A 10517-nucleotide genomic window follows, 5' to 3' on the forward strand; every position below is an offset into this window, starting at 1 on the left:
GCAATAAGACCATTATGTTAATATAACAGATGTCTCTCAAACTGTCAAACATTAATTACAATTAACTAGAGTGTTTTTAAAATAAGATTAAATTGTGACTTATTTTGAATTATGGTTTAACAAGCTAATGTTCTTTTTTAAAAGACTGAATATTGACTTATCATGGTAAATAGTGATTGCAAGATAGAGTTTTTTAAAAAACTATACTCAGGGGAAAAAATGTGATATTTTGTGTGCTATCATTGAAGCAATTCTCAATCTTTCGCATGAAGTAAAGTGAATGTTTGCCATATCCATAGCATAAACTTGTCTGTATTCAGCAGAGGATGAAAAAAAATACCAATTTTAAAATCCTTATCAAGACTTACCAAGTGTTCTAAAATCATTCAGTAATCTTTGATAAATTTGCAATAATTTATTTTTATTAATAGTTAGTGTCTGCAAAATAGGAAATTGCAATCTTTAATTTTTAGATTCTTCAAGCACAAGGCTTAAAGTAGTAAGACTACGATGAAATACTTTAATATCTGGTTAGATCGATGTTTGTCTCATAAATGTAAAAACCTCTACAATGAACTTATATAGTGTATGTGTCAATTTGGCTTGTAATCTTTTGATTTTATTACATTATAGTTTAAACAGATATTGAACTCAAATATATTAAAACTACATAATGAAAAAGGCTATTCTCTAAATTTAGGTATTACTTGAGTTCTGCTGAACATATATAACTCATTACTCCAAAATGGTAAGAGTTAAAATTATGTAGTACCCTTTAAAATTCACTAGCTTTTGAATGAAATTTAGTCTCAAATTCCTGATATACCCCTTGTTATAGGAGTGAATGTGGATAATTCATCTGATGTGTATCTTCATCTAACTTTCTCAGCTATAAAAAGGGACAATTAATTTCTATCTTTCACTTTTGTTGGTTTTCTTTGTTTCATTTTGTTGTATATTTTTCTTAGTGCTATTCTGGCACTCAGTAAATGTTGAATGAATATTAGTTCCACTAAATTTCCATAGGGGGAGATCCAACATTTGACCTATGACACATGTTTTCTAAATTCTTAATATATCCGTGGTATTTGTAAACAAGGGACCCAATCATTCTAGTGAAAATAATATATAAGAAATTCTATGATAAGCATAATAATGGCTTTCTTATAATACCAAAGTTTTAATCCCATGAACTTGTGAATATGATACCTTATATGGCAAAACGGACTTTACAAATGTCTTCATAGTTAAGGACCTTTTATTTATTACCTCTTTTTCAGACTATGCAAATAATAAAATAAAGGTTATGCTTCTGGCATTAATTTCCAAAATGGTTGAGCCAGCCCTATACCATTTCTCTCTGTTAAAACAAATGTTAACACTTTCAGACTTCTTTTCTGCTAAAATCATTCTTGCAGAACATATTAGATTATTTTTTCTTCCCCTGAAAAGTAAGGCTGGCCTTGATGGGGCTGAATAGACCAGCATTCAAGAGGCACTTTTTCCAAATTGTGGTTAAGCAAAATGTCTAAATCTTAATCCCTAGATCCTGTGAATAAGTTACATTACATGGCAAAGGGAAATAGTGGTAGCAGATGAAATTCAGGTTGTTAATTTGCTGGCCGTAAGACAGGAGTATTGTTCTGAATTATCTGGGTGGGCCCAATGTAATCACAGGATCCTTTAAAAGTGAAGGAGGGAGGCAGAAGGCTCAGAGTCAGAGTAATGTGATATATGAGAAAGAATCAACTGGCCATTGTTGTCTTTGAAGATGGAAGGAGGCCACAAACCAAGGAATGTGAGCAGCATCTGGAAGCTGGAAGAGGCAAGAAATGATTTCCTCCTAGAGCCTCTAAAAGAAAACAGCTTGACTGATAATTTAATTTTTGCCCACTGAAACTGGTTTTGAACTTCTGACCTCCACAACTGTAAGATAAATTTCTGTTCTTTTAAGCCACTGGGTTTGTGATCATTTGTTATGCCAGCAATAAAAAACTAACACAGATTTCTATTTATCCTTTCTTCTAAAGATACCTCTTTTAGTCTTTCCTTCTTTTGTTCAAATACCTTTCCTATATTCTTACTTTCTAAAAGAAAAGAACCCAAGTGTTTTAGTTTGTTGGTTTGTTTATTTGTTTTTAATTTGATATTCAGTACAATCCAATTCTAGGTCTCAGCCAGCCTTTTTTATCTGATGTCTCAATGCTTCTAAACTTAGGGCTATAAGAATACCATAAACGTGGGGGTGTCATTTGGACTACACTGGTTTTTCTTTTGTTCTTAAAATCAAAGTATCTACACAGGATTCAGTTGCTATTCTTGCAAAAAAGAAAAAAACTAAGTCATACGAGACATTCAGAAAAGGGCATAACTTGGCTCATAAAACAAAAAAATTCACTGACAAAGCTCACATTAATAAAGGATGTTTCCAGATTCTTGAATAATATTTGCAGGGATCTATCTCATCCTTTCTCTATGTTTTTCTGTTGACTTTTTTCTTGGTCAAATCTTTTTTCAGTATGGCACTAAGTTTGCATTCTACAGGTTTTGCAAATTAGCAGAAAGAGTTCTTTCTTGAATAGCTCTAACAAATGTTATCAAATACGGTACCGGTTTAGATTGGATTTCCCAGAAAGCAGAGCTTGAAGCAAGGATTAAGATGCTAAAACTTTTTTTTGAAAGGTTTAATCTAGGGCAGTAAAGGTAAAGGAAAAAACAAAGTGAGGCAAATAAGAATTTGCTACATTGCAGTGTATGGCTCTAGCGCACCATTCTTCAGAAAATGCTGCAAAGGAACACAGCTGCAGTACTCTCACTTGGCATATCCACTGGCACATTGGGCTTCTTGGAAGAACTGAATGGAGAAAACTTATCTGAGACTTGGAACAATTAAGAGGTAGGAAGTAGAATTTGCTCCTCTCCTATTTTCCATTGTTCAGTGTTCCTCACAGGAAGTCAAAGACCATGCCACATGCTATGGTGCTTTATCCAAATCTCAGAGTAAAGTGGCAACCTGCACAGTAGGAGTATTCACCAAAAAGAAAGAGAGGAGAAGGATGTGGTTGAGTGTATCTAAGGAGCACAATGCTTATGTCCCCAAACAGACTCTGAATTGTCCAGTTTAGGTCATTCAACTATTTCTGAACCATTTAATGTGACTGGAGGATATGAAGTTACGACTGGGCAGGCTTTGGTTACATGTTCATCCTGAAGCCAGAGATGGGTGGCTTTGCCTGAAGCCAAATATGAAAAAGATGTGGATTCAGAAGATCAAGTGTGCTGATGGAAAGAGGTAAGAGATGCTGGACAAGTGTATTAGACGGAGTTCTCCAGAGAGACAGAATCAATAGGATATGTTATAAATATATGAGAGGGGGTTTATTAAGGGAATTAACTCACACAATTGTGAAGAAGAATCTCATGATAGGCCATCTGCAAACTGGATGCCAGTAGCATGGCTCAGTCCAAGTCTGAAGGCCTCAAAGCCAGGGAAGCTAATGGTGTCCTTGATGTAAGTCCTGAAACTCAAAGCTGAAGAGTCTTGAGCTCTAATGTCCACAGACGAGAGAGAAGAGTGTATTCCAGCTCCAGTGTATAGAGAGAGCTTCACCTTTTTTCTCTGTCCTTTTTCTCTCTTGGCCCCCAGCAGATTGGATGGTTCCCAACCACACTGAGGGCAGGTCTTTTCTATCCAGTCCATCAGGCTGTCATACTAATCTCTGCTGGACACACCCTCACAGACACACCTAAAAAATAGCTTTACCAGGTTTTTCAGCATCCCTTAATCTAATCATAAGTTGACACCTAGAATTAACCTTCACAACAAGCTAAAGCAACAAACCTCAACCTCTCTCAAAACCATCAATTATCCCTAAGAAAATCCTTCAAGATCCAATCCCAATACTTCTAAGATGTCTCATGATAACTTGTTTCCTCTTAATATTTACAGTATTGAATCTCTTACATAGCACTTACTGTTTATCCTGTAGTATATTACATTACCTAACAGACTTTAGGCTCTTAAAGTATTATGTAAGATTTATTGAAAAAACATATGTATGTATACATATAGATAATACTTATTTATGTATTTTGGATAACATTTATTTAATCTCACTACACTATTCTGTAGGCACTATTCTGTAGAAAGAAGTATAGAAATCTTTGACCATCAGAAGATCCCTGTCTAGAAAAAATATTTATTTAAATAGATCATTATAATTTGATATAAAAAGTTATAACAGTTACAGACTGTACATACTATATAAGTCATACCCTCAGCAGGAAACAAAGTCCAACCCAAGAATCCATATAGAGAAAGACTACATACACATATATGAACAGGGTTAAGAGATATTGAGGCACCCAGAATCTAGCAACAGTAGAAACATATTATCATCCCTAAGACAAAAAGAGCAGGACGAAGAAATAGAGTTACTGAAGCACAGTGTGAACCGAAGCCATGGAGGAAAGATCATCTAACAGGAAAGGCGCCATAGAAGGAGAACATGTCCGTGCCAGAAACAAAGCTTAAAAACAGGTAGAAAAGAGGAAAAAATGACCCCCTCCCCCACTGACCCTTCTTTTCCCCATCTGGCAGTTTTTTCTGGGTGTCTCCCACAGACTTAACACAAACAGATGCGGGAAGGCAAGAGCAGGAGGAGAGGAGGAGGACTTGGAATCAGCCCCCTGGGCATTGGGGCAGGAAACAAAAGACTGGATAATGGATCTGAACCTGGAGTGAGGACTGGGGAAAGGCAGAATAAGAAGCACATGCTCAGTGTGGAAAAAAATGTCTGTGTCTGGGTGTATTTAAATAAAGAGGAAAGGACATTTTCAGGGAGGAGTTTAAGTGGAAAGACAGCAAAGGCATTCCAAGTAGAGACAATGGCACAAAGATGTGAGAAGACCTTGGAATGGCAAGAAGATCAGTGTGCCCCCAGGGAGCAGATACTGGCTGCAGAAGCCTGGAGAAGTATTTACAATCCGCATCATGTTACCTCCGGAGTCTGAGCCACAATGTGGGCAGGTATTCACTGAATAGTGTTGGGTGAATGAATGACCAAATGGATTAATTGATGTTCCCCTTAAGCTAATTTCTGCACAAATCAAGAATTACAGATCCAGTTTTCTGATCACCATAATATAACTCTGGTAGATGCTCTCTTGTAAAATATGTTTTGATAATTCAATATCACTGGATTTAAATGGTTTTTTTTTTTTTTCAAATTAGTCTTCTGTCATTGTTTATAATAAATAATTCACTCTGGGCTTGAGATGTTGGGTTAGATTTATACCAAGGTAAATATATATATATATATATATATATTTTGTAATATTTTAAATTTAAAAGGAATTGGAGAATTAGTAGTTCTTGTAATTACAACCTAATGAAGTTCAGAAATACAGTACCAAATAAGATAAAAATGGAACCTAACGTATGTTGGATTATTAAAAATAAAATAAAAATTGAAAAAAGTATATAATCTCACAATATTTTTCCATTTTAATAACTCTAAAATGTGTTGACTCTGATTGATTATCTAGTGCCTTTAAAGCACACTGAAAAAAATCAGAAATATAAACTACATGAATTAAATCACTTTAGGAGAAAGTGATGTTTGGCACTACCCTACACAACCCATATGTTTATCAGCTCACATGAATGTCATTGTATTACATCATCATCACAACTTTCTTGAGTTTTTCTAATGTACTCACCTCTGTGACAAAGACATTGCATATGTTATTTCACTTGGACCTCACAATAATAAAGTGTAGTAGATATTTTTATTCTCACTTTACAGATGAGAAAAACACTTCAAAGAGGTTGAGTAGTCTGCATAAAGACAGATATTCAACCATGAGGCTGGGGTTTAAACTGAGATCTGACTTCACAGTCCACACCATGAATCATTATGCTTTCCTGAATACCTTATAAAAACAGAAATTCTTCACGTATTTTTATATGCTCATAACCCACCTAATCTTGATGGTCTAGTGCAATGTCCTGTTCCTCAAAATCATTGCCCTTTGCCCCAGCTGGAAGTGATAGCCACCCCACTTTAGAGTTTCTAAGGTTTGCGATTTGAGCATAAATAATATCTGTTTTGAAAATACCACAGTGGAGGCACTAAATTTTACAAATTTTTTTTTAATTTAAAAAAGCAGCCCCTTGATGTTGGCTTCCAGCTCAGCAACAACCACCAGGCCTCCACCGGAAATGCTCAGGCTCCCAAGCCGGTGTGGGAGAAGGGCAGAAGGCCTCAGCCATGCCCCTCTGACACCTGCATCCAGCCTGGTGACACACCAGACTGCCAACTGAAGTGCTCAGGCTCCGGAGCCAGGGCAGTTGTGGCCCGAGGACCTCACCCACACCCCCTTGAAATCCACATTCAGCACAGCCAGGACCAGCAGGCAGTCGCTGGAAGCGCCTTGGGCTCCTCTGCTGGAATGAGGGGAGTGCCATGGGCCCTGACCATGCCCCCTCCCTCCTTCCTCCTCCTCCCACCCTATTCCCTATTCCCGTCACCTTTCTTCTCTCCCCCTCCCTCCCAGCTGCTCCACAACATCTTAGAATGTAAGATAATAATAATAATAAGTAAATATATTTAAAAAATAAGTAAATGAAAAGAAAACAAGCAATACACATTCAGAAAAGTAAAAATATAATAAGTATACAATTTGCTGAATTTTCACAAGGGAAACACCCTTGTAACTAGCATCCAGAGCAAGAAACAGAATATTACCAAGATCTCAGAAACCACTTTTTTGCTCTTCTTTTCACTCTCCCTACCCTTATCCCCAAAGGTAATTGCTATTCTGATTTCTAAGAATATAGACTAGTTTGGGGAAGATATTATTTTAAGTATATTCCAGGTAATTTAACACTATTAATTAAGCCCTATGCACAGAGAAAGTCTAAATGACTTACCCAAGGTAATACAGCTGGTAAATAGTAGAGCTGGAATTCAAATTCTAGCAGTTAGATGAAGAGGCCCCACATTTAATCTATGCTCCTATACAGTTCATGTAGCAAATAGAACTTTACACCTTGTTTTCTCATTAGTTGTAGCTATATCTTATTTATCCCAGATAAACAGTAAGTTTCTGAAGGATAGGATTTATACCTAATTCATTGTATCTTGTTTAATACTCAGTGTACTCTTTAGCATATCTATTCAATAAACATTTGCTCCTTGATTAAATGAAGGAATGAATGAATGAAACAAACGTTTACTTAAAATGCTATGCAATGACACTCTAGGACCTTGGCAGTATTAAAGTGATTTTCCCTACAGTTTAAGGCACTGCTTTTTTATTTCTTATAGCCACCAAAGAACACATTTCAGTAAGCCTCAAATCACTCAGCATTTTTCAATAATTGGGTATTTTCCATTAAACATAGTCATGTAAGCAGTAAAATCTGTGCAGAAGATGTAATGTTGTCTGATGGGATTTAGAAGAGTAGAATTTTCCCTGAATATGAATAGTCTCTACTGAGGCAGCATCTTTCAGCCTCAGATTACAAAGTACTTAACCGTTTAATTCACTTTTTTCTTCTGCTGACATTTCTTATTGCTATAAGCAAGATGCCTTTGATAAATGCCTCTCTACCAATTCCTCGGAAGTAGCAATTTTGTTAGGTGTTAAAATACTCTCACCCCCTGGTATTTACAACTAGTATATCTATTAGTGTAAAAAATTAAGCAAGAGATATAACATCAGTAAATGTCAAGGCTAACCATCAGAGTTAGTACTAGTTACAATTTTAAAGGTCAACAAGCTGAACTCATTGTGGCCCAGAGAGGTAAAATCAGCCAACCAATGTCACCAGCTTGCTAACAGAATATAATACTAAAGAACCCTGTCTTCCCAACTCTTGGAACCATGTTCATCCTTCTTCTAATTAAATGGAATGTCTCTCCTTTATAATTGACAACCAGTCAATGCACCACCTCTCCTGATCCTGCTCCATGTTCATTTTTCATTTTTCCTGAACTTAGTCAAGGCCAGGGGGTCCCTCTGCTCTAAATATTACCCTCCTTTTCTTTGCTCTGCCTCTCACCAAAAGCCTATGGGTAGCCCATGCAATCTTGACCATGCAGTGGTGAAACAGAAGTCAGAAATTCTTGCAGTGAAAATGAATGTTTAATTATGTTACCCTAAAAGCGTCATGGAGTCTGTGCTTCTACCCAATGAAGGTTCTCATTTTTGTCTCAGATTCCATTTGAAATTTATTCTTCACACTTAACCAAATTTAAAATATACCTTCCATATATATTGAAATGCACTTGCAACCATTTGTATAGCAGACATTAAAAATTTTCTGCAAATAGCAATAAAGACATGCATTTGGAAATGTCACAATCTCCATACAGTAGTATGAATAATGGTGCCCGCTCAAAAAAGTCTACATCCTAATCTTCAGAAGCAGTTAATATGTTACCATACATGATAAAAGGTACTTTGCATATGCGACCAAGTTAAGGATTTTGAGATTGGGAGATTATCCTGAATTATCTACATGGGCCTTGTATAATCACAGAGTCCTTATAAAAGACTGACAGGAGAGCCAGAGTCAGAAATAAGCAATGTGACAATGTTAAAGATACTGCTGCTGAGGGCTCAGAAGGAAATGAGGAACATAACTTTGGGAACTGGAGGAAAGGGTATCCTTATTACGTGGTGACAGAAAGCCCAGCTGAATTCCATTCCACCGTTGTGTGGAAAGCAGAACTTGTAAGCAATGAACTTGGGAATTTAGCTGAGAATTCCCAGCAATGTGTTGAAGATGTGACCAGATTTCTTTTTGTTGCTTATAGTAAACTTTGAGAGGAAAGAGATAAATTGAGGAAGACTTAAACGCAAAAAAAAAAATCGGGACTTGATGAATTAGGAAATTCTCAGCTTATCCGGTTTTCAAAAGATGCTAAAACTAGGAGATTCACTCTTAGAAAAGTGCGCTCTGAATAGAACGCCAAGGGCGTGGTTGGATACCACCAGCTAGTGCCTCCAAAGGATCAAAAGGTGAGAGTATGCTCTCACCCAGCGTGTTCTTGAATAAATTAAGCATATGACTCATGGGTCTCCTCAAGTATCTCAGCAGAATCCAGGAACAGAGATGAGACTACATGGGAAAGAGTTTGAAAACCAAGCAAACAGTACTTACTGGGTTCCTTTTAAGTTTTATTCTCCAAGCCAGTAGTTTTAATATACACCATTTTGTGAAAAATTGATACCATTTGTAAGTAAAGTATAATTATCCCCACATTACGTATACAACATATTTATATGTATGTCAGTCACAGTTTTACATGTAGGATATATCAGGTAGCTGTTTTCGATTGCGAGCAAGAGGGACCACTGCGAATAACTTAAAAATTGGTGTTAGTGGCAGATTATCCTGCAGCTCATAGGACTGAGAGACAACATAGAAAGTCAGACATTGGAAGGAAAAAACCCGGAGGAATTTTGGAGGTTTGAGCAACCAGGACAAATGGATAGTATCTATAGGATGACTTTACCAGAATAAATCAGTTCTAAACCTTTCCTATGTTTGTGTCACTTTGCTCAGGAGTTCATTGCCCTGTAGGAAAAGGCTGGTGACTTAGCTTGTGTCAAGAATTCACACTGCATGCCTTAGGAGGGAAGAACACCTGAACTGAAGGGTCTCAACAAGAGCACATGCAATGGGGAAAAGAAGTTTTCAAGGAATGAAAGTGAGGAACTGAAGGAAAGTGGAATGGATGCTAAACAGACTAAAAACACACATACAGAAAAGGAATGTGCTCTTCAATGATGCCTAGGGCTGTCCAATGACTTGCACAAAGCCACCTATCAAGAGAGTAGTTGAACCTTTATGCAGCTGACTTTATTTAAATTAAAGAATTCATACATTTATAATATACCTGCCACCCTGCTCTCATGGAGTTTTGGTTCTCCCATATACACAATGAGGAAATTGGGCATATGAGACCTCTAAGAGTTTTCCAACTTTTAGTGCTCCCTTTATATGACCCAGCTTGTTGCTTTGAGACATTGGATGTTTTTTTATCATTGACAACAAATATATTCACTTTATTCTTATTTACATAGACAGAAACTATGTAGTAACAAGGTCTCTTCAAGGCTGGAATACTTCCTTAACAACATGAACAAAATAGCATTTGGTATCAATCTTGTCCCACTGACTTGACTGTAGTGATTTAAAGCTTTCATTCTTTGAATTCAAAACCTAATTTTTAATGCATTTTCTATCAGCTGTCTTCATGGATACTAAATGAGTTTCTGTCATCCTGACAGACTCCCCAGACAAATTGAAACTTAACTAGGGAAAAAATAAATGTTAAAAAACAATTTGGTTTTGAACAGAATAAATGTGATATGTATTTGGTTATTTTTCCTCTAAATTGTCATTGGCTTCTCTGTGTTAGTGAGCTGATGAGCATGTGATAATCAACTACTTCTATAATTTACTATCTGCCAATAGATTGTGGGAAAATTGACTTTGACTG

The sequence above is a fragment of the Cynocephalus volans genome, chromosome 10, assembly GCF_027409185.1.
Source record: "Cynocephalus volans isolate mCynVol1 chromosome 10, mCynVol1.pri, whole genome shotgun sequence".
NCBI classification, from domain to species: Eukaryota; Metazoa; Chordata; class Mammalia; order Dermoptera; family Cynocephalidae; genus Cynocephalus; species Cynocephalus volans.